At 37.8% G+C, this 19,406-nt stretch overlaps 1 protein-coding gene across 4 annotated transcripts in view; it reads right to left on the bottom strand.

Annotated features, from left to right (window-relative positions):
- The window catches only part of LOC309974752 (uncharacterized protein), a 157,226-nt gene that overhangs the window by 31,010 nt on the left and 106,810 nt on the right, over window positions 1-19,406 (bottom strand). The window lies entirely within an intron of this gene.

Raw genomic sequence — 19,406 nt, forward strand, 5'->3', positions numbered from 1 at the left:
TAGTTATATACAAGTTATAAAATTCTGTATCATTGCATTTTTAAAGATATTTTCATAATAGTCTATTTTCTGAAAAAGTTGTATAAAAGTCTAAAAAGCTTTAAGGTATTTACTTTAGAAAAGAATGAGTTATTAACACTCCTTGATTTTACTCTACAAATAATGTACTTATTTTTCCACATTTCCTATTATTTTACTGGTTTAAAAATAAGCATTACACTGTTTGGTATATTTCCTCTTTTCTGCAACTTGTATTTAATTTCAATTACTTTCATATAAATACTTCTAGTTCTTTGAAAGACTAGCTAGCTAAATTAAACTAACATTTACACCACTTTAAAAACTTATTCATCACTATAATATTGTGTGATATTATATTACAAATCCTTAGAAACTTAAATTTCCCATCCATTACTGATTCAAGTTTTGCTTAAATAAGGCTACAGACTCACTAAAATAAAGAAATTGAAAACATATTCCATTAGGAACCAATTTTACCCTCAATTGTGTTACCCAAACCCAAATGGCTTTTCAGAGCCTCCTACAGAAAGTATATGCCTCCTTGCCACAGTGGTATTCGGTTTGATTTATTCAAATTGTCCCAACATCATTTATTCATTGATCATTTTTTTCATTGATTGAAAGTATTGACTTTATATTATAGTCTTCCACTAAACTATTTAATTAATAATTACTAAATAATAATTTAATATTTGTTGGGAAAATAAGTGAATGAATCATATACAAAATTCTGACATATGCTTATGTTTGCAACTGATCTTTTTAGTCTCTTCTATGATTCACTAGCTATGTACTAAATACTTATTTTGACATAAATCCCAAAAAAGATAAATAAATCTTTCTGTTTTCAGAGAGATTATAATTTAGTTGCTCATTACAACTAATACTCCAAGGAAATGTTACAAATTTATATACATTGCTGAGTTTAATCCATGGCAATTTATTTACAAATAAATAAACAAATAACCAATATAGCTACTGCCTTGTTGGGAATAGGTGTTTGCCTTTTTGGAAAACCTGTACACACTTTGGATACCTGATCATTGGCTGGGTTTAAAGTAAAATAATGATCCTCCTTTGAATGTACTATAACAACACAAATGCCAAGAAAAAGACATAGACATCCGGAGGTGAGAGTATGAAGATGCAATGTGCTTCTTCACTAAAGAATAAAGTGCAGGGTCAAGTACTGATCTTCTCAGAGTGGAATCCTTACCAGGCATACAACTAAAGGCTGGGCAGAAGTTAGAAAGGAAATCAATATTTCACCACTATTTTTAGAGTGTAAAATTACAGGACACAGAAGGCTCTGACAGAGAGCAAGTGAATGGTGCACAGTGTGTGTGTCTGAAATGTCTAAAAATACTCCGCTTGACAAAGTAGTAGAAGAGGTTATTCAGAGTACCCAGCTTTGATAACTGTTTTTAACTTGTCTTTCCTCAGATTTGAACACAGAGACAAAATGTTATGTCCTGTGTGGATACTATCTACTGAAAATTATGGGCTTGCCTGGATCCATTTTTTTAAAATAATTTTAAATTGTCTGTAATGTCTGTTACCTATAAACTAATTAGAAAAATGCAAACTGGTTCAAAGAAAAAGTTGTCCATTATTCAAATAACCAGAAATAATCACAGGTAGTATAATGGGTACATGGATTCATTCAAGTGTGTCACTTCTCAAAACACACTGAGAGTCTCAACTCACTTTACTTATTTCATAAATGGAATTTCAGACTGTGATTTTAATGGCATTATAATACTTTAATACATGGGGGTGCTATAACTTATTTCAGTAATTCCCAACAATTCCATGGGATATTGAGAAGATATCCATTGTGGTGCTTTTATAAGCCACGCTGTGATGAATGTCCTTCTGGTAACTTTTTAAAGTTTATTGTATTATATTCTTAAGTTCTAATCAAAATGAAATGCTGGGAGTAAAAATCCTGATATCTAAGGTCAAATTATTATCAGAGAAGTTAAAACAATGTTTTCCCATCTGCACTGGGAATTACCATTGTATTATTAATTTGCATATTTTACTACCTAGGCTGAAAATGTGTATGTGGCTGTTCATGCTTTTGTAAATTGCAAGAAAGTTTTATTCACTGTCTTGAAAAAGCTAGTTCCTAAATAAAATTTGTTTTCTTTACTAGGTTTGCTAAAGGTTTAAGACATAGTAGTATCAATGTATTATTATCTTGGCAGCCTGTAAGCATGGTGAGAGTGAAGTAATTGACCCATGAACAAAGGATCTTACCATTTCAAATATAAAACTTGAAGATGAGTCCTACTCTCTTTCTTTTTTAACACAATACACAGTAAATTAATGAAAAGAAAAAGTCTTTCATTTTGAAAAGATAATCACTTAAGAAATGAAAATGTCAGAGGGGATTAGGGAAGATGGCAGAAGAGTAAGTCACGGAGATCACCTTCCTCCCCACAGATACACCAGATATACATCTACACGTGGAACAACTCCTACACAACACCTACTGAATGCTGACAGAAGACCTCAGACCTCCCAAAAGGCAAGAAACTCCCCACGTACCTGGGTAGGACAAAAGAAAAAAGAATAAACAGAGACAAAAGGATAGGGACCTGCACCAGTGGGAGGGAGCCATGAAGATGGAAAGGTTTCCACACTCTAGAAGCCCCTTCGCGGGCAGAGACTGCAGGTGGCGGAGGAGAGCACAGCAACAGGGCTGCGGAGGGCAAAGCGGAGAGATTCCTGCACAGAGGATCGGTGCCGACCAGCACTCACCAGCCTGAGAGGCTGGTCTGCTCATTCGCCTGGGTGGGCGGGGCTAGGAGCTGAGGCTCGGGCTTCAGTCCAGCGGAGGGAGAGGACCGGGGTTGGTGGTACAAAGACAGCCTGCAGGGGATTAGTGCACCAAGGCTGGCCGGGAGGGAGTCCGGGAAAGAGTCTGGACCTGCCGAAGAGGCAACAGACTTTTTCTTCCCTCTTCGTTTCCTGGTGCGTGAGGAGAGGGGATTAAGAGCGCTGCTTAAAGGAGCTCCAGAGATGGGCGCGAGCCGCGGCTAAAAGCGCGGACCCCAGAGACGGGCATGAGACGCTAAGGCTGCTGCTGCTGCCACCAAGAAGCCTGTGTGCGAGCACAGGTCACTCTCCACACCTCCCTTCCGGGGAGCCTCTGCAGCCCGCCACTGCCAGGGTCCCGTGATCCAGGGACAACTCCCCCAGGAGAATGCACAGCACACCTCATGCTGGTGCAATGTCATGCTGGCCTCTGCCGCCGCAGGCTTGCCCCGCACTCTGTGCCGCTCTCTACCCCCGGCCTGAGTGAGCCAGAGCCCTCGAATCAGCGGCTCCTTTAACCCCGTCCAGTCTGAGTGAAGAACAGACGCCTTCCGGTGACCTACATGCAGGGCTGGGCCAAGTCCAAAGCTGAGTCCTTGGGAGCTGTGCGAACAAAGAAGAGAAAGGGAAATCTCTCCCAGCAGCCTCAGAAGCAGAGGATTAAAGCTCCACAATCAACTTGATGTACCCTGCATCTGTGGAATACATGAATAGACAACAAATCATCCCAAATTGAGGAGCCATGTGTATGAAAGGCTCTTGGTGCTGCAGCCAGGAGTCAGTGCTGTGCTTCTGAGGTGGGAGAGCCAACTTCAGGACACTGGTCCACAAGAGACCTCCCAGCTCCACGTAATATCAAACGGCAAAAATGTCCCAGAGATCTCCATCTCAACACCAGCACCCAGCTTCACTCAACGACCAGCAATCTACAGTGCTGGACACTCTATGCCAAACAACTAACAAGACAGGAAAACAACCCCACCCGTTAGCAGAGAGGCTGCATAAAATCATAATAAGTACACAGACACCCCAAAACACACCCCCAGACGTGGACCTGCCCACCAGAGAAACAAGATCCAGCCTCATCCACCAGAAGACAGGCACTAGTCCCCTCCACCAGGAAGCCTACAAAACCCACTGAACCAACCTTAGCCACTGGGGACAGACACCAAAAACAACAGGAACTACAAACCTGCAGCCTGCAAAGAGGAGACCCTGAACACAGTAAGATAAGCAAAATGAGAAGACAGAAAAACACAGCAGATGAAGGAGCAAGATAAAAACCCACCAGACCTAACAAATGAGGAGGAAATAGGCAGTCTACCTGAAAAAGAATTCAGAATAATGATAGTAAAGATGACCCAATCTCTTGGAAATAGAATAGACAAAATGCAAAAAACATTTAACAAGGACCTAGAAGAACTAAAGATGAAACGAACAATGATGACCAACCCAATAAATGAAATTAAAAACACTCTAGATGGGATCAATAGCACAATAACTGAAGCAGAAGAACGGATAAGTGACCTGAAAGATAAAATAGTGGAAATTACTACTGCAGAGCAGAATAAAGAAAAAAGAATGAAAAGAAGTGAGGACAGTCTCAGAGACCTCTGGGACAACATTAAATGCACCAACATTCGAATTATAGGTGTTCCAGAAGAAGAAGAGAAAAAGAAAGGGACTGAGAAAATATTTGAAGAGATTATAGTTGAAAACTTCCCTAATATGGGAAAGGAAATAGTTAATCAAGTCCAGGAAGCACAGAGAGTCCCATACAGGATAAATCCAAGGAGAAATATTCCAAGACACATATTAATCAAACTGTCAAAAATTAAATACAAAGAAAACATATTAAAAGCAGCAAGGGAAAAACAAATAACACACAAGGGAATCCCCATAACGTTAACCTCTGATCATTCAGCAGAAACTCTGCAAGCCAGAAGGGACTGGCAGGACATATTTAAAGTGATGAAGGAGAAAAACCTGAAACCAAGATTACTCTACCCAGCAAGGATCTCATTCAGATTTGATGGAGAAATTAAAACCTTAACAGACAAGCAAAAGCTGAGAGAGTTCAGCACCACCAAACCAGCTTTACAACAAATGCTAAAGGAATGTCTCTAGGCAAGAAACACAAGAGAAGGAAAAGACCTACAATAACGAACCCAAAACAATTTAGAAAATGGGAATAGGAACATACATATCGATAATTACCTTAAATGTAAATGGACTAAATGCTCCCACCAAAAGACACAGATTGGCTGAATGGATACAAAAACAAGACCCTTATATATGCTGTCTACAAGAGACCCACTTCAGACCTAGAGACACATACAGACTGAAAGTAAGGGGATGGAAAAAGATATTCCATGCAAATGGAAACCAAAAGAAAGCTGGAGTAGCAATTCTCATATCAGACAAAATAGACTTTAAAATAAAGACTATTAGAAGAGACAAAGAAGGACACTATGTAATGATCAAGGGATCGATCCAAGAAGAAGATATAACAATTGTAAATATTTATGCACCCAACAGAGAAGCACCTCAATACATAAGGCAAATACTAACAGCCATAAAAGGGGAAATCGACAGTAACACATTCATAGTAGGGGACTTTAACACCCCACTTTCACCAATGGACAGCTCATCCAAAATGAAAATAAATAAGGAAACACAAGCTTTAAATGATACATTAAACAAGATGGACTTAATTGATATATATAGGACACTCCATCTAAAAACAACAGAATACACATTTTTCTCAAGTGCTCATGGAACATTCTCCAGGATAGATCATAGCTTGGGTCACAAATCAAGCCTTGGTAAATTTAAGAAAACTGAAATTGTATCAAGTATCTTTTCAGACCACAACGCCATGAGACTAGATATCAATTACAGGAAAAGATCTGTAAAAAATACAAACACACGGAGGCTAAACAATACACTACTTAATAATGAAGTGATCACTGAAGAAATCAAAGAGGAAATAAAAATATACCTAGAAACAAATGACAATGGAGACACAACGACCCAAAACCTATAGGATGCAGCAAAAGCAGTTCTAAGGGGGAAGTTTATAGCAATACAAGCCCACCTTAAGAAACAGGAAACATCTCGAATAAACAACCTAACCTTGCACCTCAAGCAGTTACAGAAAGAAGAACAAAAAAACCCCAAAGCTAGCAGAAGGAAAGAAATCATAGAAATCAGCTCAGAAATAAATGAAAAAGAAATGAAGGAAACAATAGCAAAGATCAATAAAACTAAAAGCTGGTTCTTTGAGAAGATAAACAAAATAGATAAACCACTAGCCAGACTCATCAAGAAAAAAAGGGAGAAGACTCAAATCAACAGAATTAGAAATGAAAAAGAAGTAACAACTGACACTGCAGAAATACAAAAGATCATGAGAGATTACTACAAGCAACTCTATGCCAATAAAATGGACAACCTGGAAGAAATGGACAAATTCTTAGAAATGCACAACCTGCCAAGACTGAATCAGGAAGAAATAGAATATATGAACAGACCAAAAGCACTGCAATTGAAACTGTGATTAAAAACCTTCCAACAAACAAAAGCCCAGGGCCAGATGGCTTCACAGGCGAATTCTATCAAACATTCAGAGAAGAGCTAACACCTATCCTTCTCAAACTCTTCCAAAATATAGCAGAGGGAGGAACACTCCCAAACTCATTCTACGAGGCCACCATCACCTTGATACCAAAACCAGACAAGGATGTCACAAAGAAAGAAAATTACAGGCCAATATCACTGATGAACACAGATGCAAAAATCCTCAACAAAATACTAGCAAACAGAATGCAGCAGCACATTAAAAGGATCATACACCATGATCAAGGGGGGTTTATTCCAGGAATGCAAGGATTCTTCAATATACATAAATCTATCAATGTGATACACCATATTAACAAATTGAAGGAGAAAAACCATACGATCATCTCAATAGATGCAGAGAAAGCTTTTGACAAAATTCAACACCCATTTATGATAAAAACTCTGCAGAAAGTAGGCATAGAGGGAACTTTCCTCAACATAATAAAGGCCATATATGACAAACCCACAGCCAACATCATCCTCAATGGTGAAAAACTGAAAGCATTTCCACTAAGATCAGGAACAAGACAAGGTTGCCCACTCTCACCACTCTTATTCAACATAGTTTTGGAAGTTTTAGCCACAGCAATCAGAGAAGAGGAGGAAATAAAAGGAATCCATATCGGAAAAGAAGTAAAGCTGTCACTGTTCGCAGATGACATGATACTATACATAGAGAATCCTAAAGATGCTACCAGAAAACTACTAGAGCTAATCAATGAATTTGATAAAGTTGAGGATACAAAATTAATGCACAGAAATCTCTGGCATTCCTATACACTAATGATGAAAAATCTGAAAGTGAAATCAAGAAAACACTCCCATTTACCATTGCAACAAAAAGAATAAAATATCTAGGAATAAACCTACCTAAGGAGACAAAAGACCTGTATGCAGAAAATTATAAGACACTGATGAAAGAAATTAAAGATGATACAAATAGATGGAGAGATATACCTTGTTCTTGGATTGGAAGAATCAGCATTGTGAAAATGACTCTACTACCCAAAGCAATCTACAGATTCAATGCAATCCCTATCAAACTACTACTGGCATTTTTCATAGAACTAGAACAAAAAATTTCACATTTTGTATGGAAACACAAAAGACCCCGAATAGCCAAAGCAATCTTGAGAATGAAAAACGGAGTTGGAGGAATCAGGCTCCCTGACTTCACACTATACTACCAAGCTACAGTAATCAAGACAGTGTGGTACTGGCACAGAAACAGAAAGATAGATCAATGGAACAGGATAGAAAGCCCAGAGATAAACCCACGCACATATGGTCCCCTTATCTTTGATAAAGGAGGCAGGAATGTACAGTGGAGAAAGGACAGCCTCTTCAATAAGTGGTGTTGGGAAAACTGGACAGGTACATGTAAAAGTATGAGATTAGATCACTCCCTACTAACACCATACACAAAAATAAGCTCAAAATGGATTAAAGTCCTAAACGTAAGGCCAGAAACTATCAAACTCTTAGAAGAAAACATAGGCAGAACACTCTATGACATAAATCACAGCAAGATCCTTTCTGACCCACCTCCTAGAGAAATGGAAATAAAAACAAAAATAAACAAATGGGACCTAATGAAACTTCAAAGCTTTTGCACAGCAAAGGAAACCATAAACAAGACCAAAAGACAACCCTCAGAATGGGAGAAAATATTTGCAAATGAAGCAACTGACAAAGGATTAATCTCCAAATTTATAAGCAGCTCATACAGCTCAATAACAAAAAAACAAATAACCCAATCCAAAATGGGCAGAAGACCAAAATAGACATTTCTCTAAAGAAGATATACAGATTGCCAACAAACACATGAAAGAATGCTCAACATCACTAATCATTAGAGAAATGCAAATCAAAACTACAATGAGATATCATCTCACACCAGTCAGAATGGCCATCATCAAAAAATCTGGAAAGAATAAATGCTGGAGAGGGTTTGGAGAAAAGGGAACCCTCTTACACTGCTGGTGGTAATGTGAATTGGTACAGCCACTATGGAGAACAGTATGGAGGTTCCTTAAAAAACTGCAAATAGAACTACCATATGACCCAGCAATCCCAGTACTGGTCATATACCCTGAGAAAACCATAATTCAAAAAGAGTCATGTACCAAAATGTTCATTGCAGCTCTATTTACAATAGCCAGGAGATGGAAGCAACTAAGTTTCCATCATCAGATGAATGGATAAAGAAGATGTGGCACATATATACAATGGAATATTACTCAGCCATAAAAAGAAACGAAATTGAGCTATTTGTAATGAGGTGGATAGACCTAGAGTCTGTCATAGAGAGTGAAGTCAGTCAGAAAGAGAAAGACAAATACCGTATGCTAACACATATATATGGAATTTAAGGAAAAAAATGTCATGAAGAACCTTGGGGTAAGACAGGAATAAAGACACAGACCTACTAGAGAATGGACTTGAGGATATGGGGAGGGGGAAGGGTAAGCTGTGACAAAGCGAGAGAGAGACATGGACATATATACACTACCAAACGTAAGGTAGATAGCTAGTGGGAAGCAGCCGCATAGCACAGGGAGATCAGCTCGGTGCTTTGTGACCACCTGGAGGGGTGGGATAGGGAGGGTGGCAGGGAGGGAGACGGAAGAGGCAAGAGATATGGGAACATATGTATATGTATAACTGATTCATTTTGTTATAAAGCAGAAACCAACACACCATTGTAAAGCAATTATAGTCCAATAAAGATGAAAAAAAAAGCTAGGTAATATTTATTGTTTATCTTTAATCTCACTGATGTAGCCCACGTGCTTAAAAAGTATTGTGCACTTAGTAGGTGCTCAATAAATGTTTAATAAATGAATGGATATATAAAGCATTTTTTAATACTTCCTGGCACTTGTTTTCAATAAATAAATGATAAACAAAATTTTAAAAAAAGAAATGAAAATGTCATAAGAAAAGAAAATGGAATTCTAACCTAAATTCCAATAAATGTCTTCTCTGGTTGATTCAGTGTCATTCACTAAATAATGTGAGTATATCAGAGTCGTAACAATTGCCAAGAGTCTGCAGTCATCCTTGCCTTGTGTCATAGGATGAAAATGAAAGAACTCAGAAATATTTATTATGTACAAGACTGTAGGCACTACTTCAGAGTCTGACCTAAATAAACATTAGAAGAATATATGTGATTAAGACAGTTAAAATGTGTGCTTTTCTAGAATAATATGTATACTTAACACATAGCCAACAAATATAAAAAGGCACAATAAATAATTTCAAGTGCAGTGCATAATTTGGTGGGAAACAATGAATAGTAGTTTCTTCTACCTGGCAAATATTTGATCCTATTGCATTTGAGGAAACAGAAACATCCCCAAATCCTACCTGTAGTCTTCTCCGTGAATTGTAATATATTTCTTAACTACCATGAGACACGTGGCTACTCAGAAAGTACCTTAGTTCTGTAGGTAAAGGCCTACTTGATTAGTTTTACGCTGGCATCTCCCCACCTCCTATAGAGATAAGCATTGTGCTTTGTGGGTCTCATGCCGGACCTCCACAGTTCTGAGCAATCAACCGATACCCCCAGGAAAATTCGGTTCTCTACTTTGCTTCAAGGAGGTAGTGCTCCCGTATGGAGGCGTAGAAAACAGTAGTTTTTTGATTTATGATTCACGAGTCCACCTGATGTAAAAGCCCCCCTGAAATGGGTTTGCTATGAGTTATTGCATGATAAAGCAAATTACACTGTAACAGTGTGTATAGAGCTTGTATCTCCGAAAGCCAGGGGAAAGGTAACCACTGCCCAGCAAACACGGAAGCACACAAGGCTAAGGGAATGGGTAGGTCCATATCTCAAGTCACAATTGTTCTGGGTTGTGAGAAAGGTTGTTAAGGAAAACCTGTTGTCCTCATTTCTCTACTTGATGTCTTACACCTATTTATCCTACACCCTAAATTGATTGAAAATATGATCACTTTCTTGCATAATTATGGATATTACGTAGGGATTGGCTCCATGTGACTTGGAAATTTCCAGCAGCCCCACTTTTTGTGCCTAAAATACCAAATAAAATCCATAGACCTGTGTGGTTTTTTTCCTCAGCTTAGTGAGAGCCAATTTTCCTTGAAATAACTCGTGAAATGATAGTCTAGGAACAAAGAGGAAATGATAACAGGGGAAGATGTACAACAATTTGCCACTCCCTTCCTAGTACCCAACTGCTATGCTCACAGAGGTTAGCAAACTACTACAAAGACAGGAAAACTGTGACATAGGCAAGTATAGCCTCTTCCTTTCTCTAGAGAGGAAAATGACAGTCTCATTGACCTTGGCTCGCCTGTTAGCACATCTCGGACTTACATCAGCGTACCAAAGGTGCAAAGATCCAGAAATTACACTAGTTCTCTATTTCTCAGAATAGAAAAAAAAAACAACACACAGGATTTAGAAGATGCAAGCAGTAGAGCAGGAAACAATGTGCTGTGTCTGTTACTCCCCAAAGGCCTGAATCTGTCTCCGAAATAAAGCTGCTGAGGTTGAGAGTTCTGTCCCTTCATTTTTAGAAGATAGATATAAAGGAGTTGTTTTTCACTCTTATCCTTTTATTTTTAGCATCATAGTCCAAACTGGGACTTGCTTTTCTGACTTATAGCAAGCTAGGAACCTCTTTTCTTGTTAGTCCATCTCATTGCCACAGGAATGTTCTTCATATTCATAAAAGGAAATGAGTGAAAGTATTTTTCTTGTCTGTTAGAAATGAGTCATGACCTTATACACTGAAGTATGAAATATACAAAGTAAATTGCACTATGGTAGTGATTTGGCAGAATTGACTTTGTTATTCTTCTTTTCCTGCATAAGTGACCATAAAGAGCTTTTCTGCCATAGTGACTCTTTCTCATAAATCTTAGCTATGGGAGGTGTTCCACAATGTTTTTAAATGAACACATAGATGTGGATGACAGTCATATCCCAACATGATATTTCCACAGAAGTATATTTCAGACAATGTTATGATATGAAAACAATAAGAAGATATTAGTCACAGTTTAGGGAATCCTTAATGGATATTGAGGAAAGATGTTGTGAACATATTAAGTTTTCCTCAGAAGATGCAATTTGTAGTAATTCTGTGAAAAGCATTAATGATTTAAACGGTATGTGTCAGAGGCTGCTGATTAGAAAATGATTTCCTCTTCTTCCTGGGCCGACATTCTTTAGGCACTCATTGAAATTAGATACGGCCTCGTGACTGACTTCAGTAGGATGTGAGTGGAAATGCAGTGTGCTGCCTCTCAAACTGCCCATCGAAACCTCATGTGTGTGACGCTCCATACTCTTCCTCCATTTATTGCTCCTGAGAAGAGCAGACTCTCAAGACAGACGGAACTGAGACATGAGTAATGACAATGGATGGAATCACTATTTAAGATTTCATGTGAGCAATAAATAAACTTCTATTGTTTGGGAATAATAAAAAAGACCCATAGAATATTATGTTTAGTGAAATAAGTCAGATGGGGAAAGACAAATACTATATGATATCACTTACATGTGGAATCTGAAAAATAACACAAACAAATGTATATAGCGAAACAGACTCACAGATATAGAAAACAGAGTGGTGTTTGGAAGACAGGAGAGGGAATGGGGGCAAGTTAGGGGTACAGGATTAAGAGATACAAACCACTATATATAAAAATAGATAAGCAACAAGGATATATTGTACAGCACAGGGAATTACATATATTACATTTAATAGAGTATAATCTGTAAAAATACTAAATTACTATGCTGTACCCCTGAAACTAATATAATGTTGTAAATCAACTATACTTCAATTAAAAATAAATAATTAAATTTAAAAAGAAGTTTCAGATCTGATATGATGGACTAAGCTTCTACCAGAACATCCTTCCCATAGATAAAAAACTATAAACTTCTGACAAAATGCAACAAACCACTGTCTACAGACCCTGGAGAGTGAACAAAACAGGCAAATTCTGTAGGGGAGTCAACTACTGAATCAGCAAACAACATGAGACAACATGCTCTAACTTGACACTGTATTATAGCTGATGCTGTTCATGGTAGCTAAAATTCTCATGGAAAATCCCCATCTTTCTAGCCTGAAAATAACAGATTACAGAATTCTGGCAAGTGAGAGGGGAATCTTGGAAGAAAGGGAGACTGAGATGGGGAGCTACAAATTCTGTGTAAACGTCTGTGGCTGACCCTTGAATTATGCATGCATGTGGCAGATTCAAAACAGTCCGGGTAAGAATAAAATAACTGAGCTGAGAATTGAACTACAACCCAAGAGATTGTTTTTGTCTATGAAGTTAATTGTCTGTGAAACAAGAAATTAACACTCTTTGGAAGACTAACAGAATACAAAGCCTCCAAAACATAACATTCATGATGTTCAGGGTACAATCTAAACTTCTTCAGCATAGAAAAGAGAGAAGAAAATGTGACCCACCTAGAGAGGAAAGAACGATGGAAGAACAGCAAGATTATGTTAAAAATAATAATGAATGTAAAACAGGTTAATGCCATCTACTAACCTCAGTAATTAATATTAGCTTAATGAATACCCATTATACCTATTCATAAAGACTAAAAGTTTCTTTTGTAGACAGACAAATGAGATGGATTCATCAAAAAGATTTCTTATAAACTAAGCTCAAAAATTAGAAACAAAGAAAGCAATCAACAAAATGAAAACGCAACCTTTGGATTAGGAGAAAATATTTGCAAACCATGTATCTGATAAGGGATTCATTTCCAAAATATATAAGGAACTCCTACAATTCAATAGTTTAAAAATTAATTAACCATATCACAAAATGGGCAAAGGACTTGAATACAGTCTCCTAAAAGAAGACATACAAATGACTAACAGGTACATGAAAAGATGCTCAACATCACTAATCAGCAGGAAAATGCAAATCAGTGAGCTATCATCTCACTCCTATTAGAATGGCCATCGTCAATAATACAAGAGCTAACAAGTGTCGGCTAAATGTGCAGAAGAAGGAACTTTTGTGCACTATTGATGGGAATGTAAGTTGGTGCAGCTATTATGGAAAACAGTATGAAGTGTCCTCAAAAGGTTAAAAAGAGAACTTACCATATGATACAGCAATCCCATTCCTGGGTATACATCCAAAAGAATTGAAATTAGGATCCCATAGAGATATCTACAATCCCTTGTTCACTGCAGCATTATTCACAATAGCCAAGATACGGGAACAACCCAAATGTCCACTGACACATGAATGGATAAAGGAAATGTGGTCTGTACATATAATGGAATATTATTCAGCCTTAAAAAAGGAAAATCCTACCGTCTGTGACAACATGAATGGACCTGGAAGACATTATGCTAAGTAAAATAAATCTATCACAGAAGGATAAAAACTACATGATTCTACTTATATGAGGTATATAAATAGTCCAATTCATGGAAACCGAGAATATAATGGTGATAGCCAGGGGATAGAGGGTGAGGGAAATGGAGAATTGTTTTAAAAAACTCTTGTACTAAGCTCAAAAAATGACAAAAGCTCACTTCTAACATGCCTGAAACAAATAAATAAAGGAGTCCAAAAATGAGACTGACAATATAATTTTTTATGCAAGAAGAGATGGATTATATCATATTAAAACTATCACTTGTTGAAGGTCTAATATATTCCAATCACTGTTAAGTGGTTTGGGCAGGCAATAGAATATTATAACTTAAAAAAATTCAGTCAGTGAATATGTCTATAAGATTTACTAATTTTATCACTATCTCATATGTATAATAGCATGAAAAAAACACAATGTCTTTTAGGGTTCAATGGAGGAAAATAGAAATTCCTCTAAGTATTTCCATATTGAAAGAGATTGGTTATGAGGAATTTGATGCTTACAAACTTATTAGGAGTGTGAGATGAACAAAATTCATAGGGTTGCTGTTAGATTTCAACTCATGCCACTGCAGTTGTGAAAGATTATAAAACTGCTGCTGTTACCCAGAGGTGAGAAAACCTCCTGACATAACTGCCAACTTCCCAACTGCCCACAGCCCTAAATCTGGGAACCAGGTAGTGCAACACTGAGTTCAGCTCCTGTCAAATTTGTCTGTGGAAGTCTACGTATCAGCTACCACCACTGAAGGGGGAAAAACCACTCCTGCACCCCTTCACCTTTCCAGTCTTGCATAAGTAAATCTCAATGGCCAAACCTAAACCATACCCAAGACCTGGCAGCAAGAGAGTCAGAGTCTGGGGAATATAGTTTCAAGACTTCTAGCCCCCATAAAAAAGATGAAAATGCAGAATGATTGAGAAAGGATTGAGAATTCAGCCCACAGACAAAACCTAGCACTAAAACTAATTCACAGGACTACTGTAAACACAAAACGGGATGAAACATATGACAAGGCCATCAAAAATACTAGCTCTCTTTCCCTTCTCATAACTACAAATATCTGGGTTCCCAGATGAATCTTACAGTCTAGCCTTAAAATCTGGTTTTATCTACAGAATTCATGGGACGATGTTCCTAGCTCATAGGAGAAAAAGTTCTTGTGAGGAACCTGGAAGGAGGACCAAGTTCTTCTGATAAACCTGGAAGGTGAGGAAGGAATAAGACTATGTGAACTTTATCCCCCAGACAGGAAGTAGATTTGATTCACTGGGCTAAGAACTGAAATGAAAAGGACAGTTTTGGGAAATGGGCAACATTCAAGGAGCACGTACTTGGCAAAGCTTTGGGACCTTTGGACGACTTTATTCTCATTATTTGGGGAAAGAGTTATTTTCTGTATTGCTACTGAGATTGACCCTAACACAATAAAAATAAAGGAATGTACAGCATTTGGCAGCTCAAAGGTTCTACATCTTGGGTAGCATCAGGAGGCAGGGAACCTGGAGCCTCATGGAACATCCTTGTAAAAAGCAGAGCCACTGCAGGATGCTTTGTAGCAAAAGCACTGCAAGGTGAGGCAGGAAATATCAACAAGTTATTTGACATGATAGAGGAACATAAAGTGCTGGTCATGGGTACATGAAAACCCCCAGAGACATTCATAAGGAAATTTTAGGGGAGGAGAACAGCCAAGACCCTACTTTTGTTCAGATGGCAGGTAATGAGACAGCAATATAAAGACATTCGTTTTAACATGATTATTCTCCATGAGTCATATCAACTCAAGATCTTTGGAGATCTGGACTACACCTGTAAGGACTTGGCTCAATTTCTGTCTTTTCTCTTACCTGATATTGAGCACATATACTTCTGTACACAATTGGGACCAAGTCCTTGTGGTATGACCTAGAGTTACAGCATTAAACCTTTCTTAAACTCTTGCTGGAGAATTAGACAAATTTCTTTAGCTTCTGAGGAGAAAATATCCTTTCCCAGTGAGCTTAGGAAGAAAGCCCAAAAGAAGGTGCAGTAAAATAATAATTTCTATTTAAATATGTGAAAGAAGAAATAGATGTAAAGTTCTGGAGGGGAGGCAAAGGCTACGACCACTAAAAAGCAGTATTTCCTCTGTGTCCCCTATTCTTCTGGAAGGGCTTTGTTGTTCTGATTTAAAGTCAAGCCAACAGTTAGTGTGAGTAGTAATTCTCCTATTCAGTTTTACTGTCTTTGAGGTAGTTACTCTTATAATCCGCATTTTACAAGCGAGGAAACGGTCTCAGAAAGGTTAAGTAGCTTGTCCAAGTACTCTATGCATGTTACAAATTACATACTTCCCAGAAGCATTGAACTGAATATATAAGCTCTTCTGACTCCTAAATTATAGGAAAATGTACTTAATATCAGATATGATTCCTTTCTAGAAAATGTATCTAGATATTAAATGCAGAGGATTTTAATCTGCATTGCTTTATTAGTACCATTATATTATAATTATTATTAGATAATAATCATAATCTATCAAGTTGATATATGTAGAAGGTGAAATTACTTCATAACTCTAATCCTGAAGCAAAAACCATTCAACAAATTGATATATATCCTTCTGGGTAAATGTGTATGTTTTAATTTACAAATACTACGTCTATATAGCTATGCCATTTCCCCCCTTAACCAACCTCCTTATGAGTTGAATTGTTTCTAGTTTTTTGCTCTTTCAAATGATGCTGCAATTGATTTTGAAATTTCCTCTAAGGAATCAATTTATACATGAAATACTTATTGCATCTTCAATTACTGTGTATTCATAAAAGGGCATATCTCTTCCCTAAACTCCAGGAATAAGAGTAAAATATTGGTTATTTAGTAACCAGGAGTTTTCCTGCAAATAACCAATAAGTAGACCCACAAATTACTACTTACCTTAATGACTGAAATAAGGCAAAAATCTCTGGATGACCTACAGAAAAAGGAAAAATTGGAGAGTGAAAGTACTGAAAAAAGCACTTGTGTGATTGATTTCTATGTCTCTAATGGACAAAAATTCTTTAATTAAATTTGTTATAAATGGATTTAAATTATTGTTTCTACTGAAATTCAACTTCTCTAGTTATATGAATAATTTTATAAAGGTTCCAATGATGCAGCAACGTCATGATCAGTTCCCCCAATCTGGCAATTAAGTTTAACACGTTTCCTAGAATTAAATTCTTATAACAATTGCAGAGGTAGAAGAAAAGATGAGATCCAGTAAAACAGATCGACTAGGTGAAAACATTTTCTAGAATAGACTAATAATAATAAAGTAATATTATATATTCCCAAAGAGTTTTTCTATATCAATTTTTCTATCACACCTAACAGATTATGAAAGTTTCTGTCTTCTTTGGGAGAATCACTTTCAGGGTCTATGTATACCTACAAGATATACAAATCTCAAAAACCACATGACCAAAGGCACACTGGAGCTAATCTAACTACTCTGTGAATTGTCAGAGTAAGAGGATCAGATACGAGAGAGAGAATACAAGGACAAGTATAAATGCACATTTGGATGAATAAATGAGATAAATGGATAGATAGATATTTTACATTGAATATTTATATATTCTGTGCAATATATAAGGGCTTTACATAAATTATCCTTCTTAACCTTTATAAGAATCCTAAGAATTAGGCATCTTGATTGAGATGTGGAAGTTGAGGCTTAAAGCTGAATTGCCGGGTTTCCCTGGTGGCGCAGTGGTTGCGGGTCCGCCTGCCGAGGCAGGGGATGCGGGTTCGTGCCCCGGTCCGGGCAGATCCCACATGCCACGGAGCAGCTGGGCCCGCGAGCCACGGCCACTGAGCCTGCGTGTCCGGAGCCTGTGCTCCACAACGGGAGAGGCCACAACAGTGAGAGGCCCACGTAGAGCAAAACAAACAAACAAACAAACAGCTGAATTGCCCCTGATCTTGCTCTTAGAAGTCACTCCCAGTATTCAACCTTGAAATTTGAAAACACACTCATTCATTCATTCAATACAGTTGTGTGACTATGACATGCCAGCTCCATTCTAGGCATCACAGATCAAGCAGGGAACAAAACAGACCGAATCTCTGCTCTCATACCGTTTATATTCTACTCAGGAGAAGAGACAGAAATGTATGTGTGTAATGTATCAGGAGCTAATAAACAGGATGAAAAAAGTAAAACCAAGGTGAGGGAAGATATCATGAAGGCAGGGAGTCTAAGATAATTTTTGAGAGGAAAGGGAAACGTTTGAGCGGAGGCTGGAATGAAGTACAGCACCGCCATCCATCAAGCGGGTGGGTGTTTGCTGGATGTGTGAAGAAAACTGCAAGATCGGTTTGACTAAAGAGGAGTTAGCTGGGGGTGTTACTGGAGCAAGGGTGTTAGGAGGGGAAGCAGAGAGGTTATCAGGGAAAAAGCACACAGCCCTTCATCTGGCGTTTTATTCTACGTGACACAGAAGCCATTGGAGAACTCTTCCAAAAGAGGTGGCAGGGTCTACTCCAGGGTTGTAGGATAACTGACAGCCGTGGGAAGAACTGATGGTGGGGAGGCAAAGAAGAAGAAACCAGTAGGAGAGTGATTCTCAACCCTATCAAGCCCAGTGCATTTTTTTAAATAAAAAATATTAATAGTGCCCTCTTTACAATTCTAAATAAATCTAACCTACCAATACCACTGATTAGCAAAAGAAAGCAACACTTAGAATAATACAGAATTTCAAAAGCCCTATTTTTAATACCAAGCATCAATAAATGAAAAATAATTTATTTGAAAAATTATGTATTTCAATGTGTCTTTTCCTGCAAGAAGACATTAGAAAACAGCGACTAAGGATCAGATTTTGACACCCATTTGTATGCCTGCTGTAAATGTGAAAGCTAAAAGAGCTGACCAGTGTTTCATACGGGCAACTCAAAGACCAAGAACAGCACAGCCAATGACGATGTCATTTTCTGAGATGATGAAAAAATCCTAATAGTTTTAAACAACACTAAATATAACATTCCTTCAATTTACACAACAGGCACAGTCCTGGAAAATTCCTATACATTAAAACAAAAACAAAAACCCACTTTGTATTTATAAATAAAATGGAATTCGATTCTAGGCTCAGGAATGACCATGAATGTGAGACATTGAAAAGGAAAGCAGGATGGAGGAGAATTCATTTTTTCTGGAGGGCTGTTCTGTGTGTTGAAGGGCATCTAGCATCACTGGCCCCTGCCCATTAAAGGCCTAATGTCTTCTTCAACCCCTCTGACTAAGGAACATGGCTCTACATGTTTTGAAAATGCTTCAAAATATTTTGATAATACTCACATTGGGAATCACTGACTCTGGAGACTAAAGCAAAAAGCAGGTGAAAAAAGACAGTGCAAGTGGTTAAAAGTAGCAGATTCAGGATGTGAAGTTAGACATTTCAGGATTTGCCAATGATCGGATGTGGGGTGTGAGGGAAACAGAGGAGTCGAGGATGATTCCAGGTATTCCAGCTGGAGAAACTTGGAGAATGCAGTT

Source organism: Leucopleurus acutus (assembly GCF_964270905.1).
Source record: "Leucopleurus acutus genome assembly, chromosome: 18".
Lineage (NCBI taxonomy): Eukaryota > Metazoa > Chordata > Mammalia > Artiodactyla > Delphinidae > Leucopleurus > Leucopleurus acutus.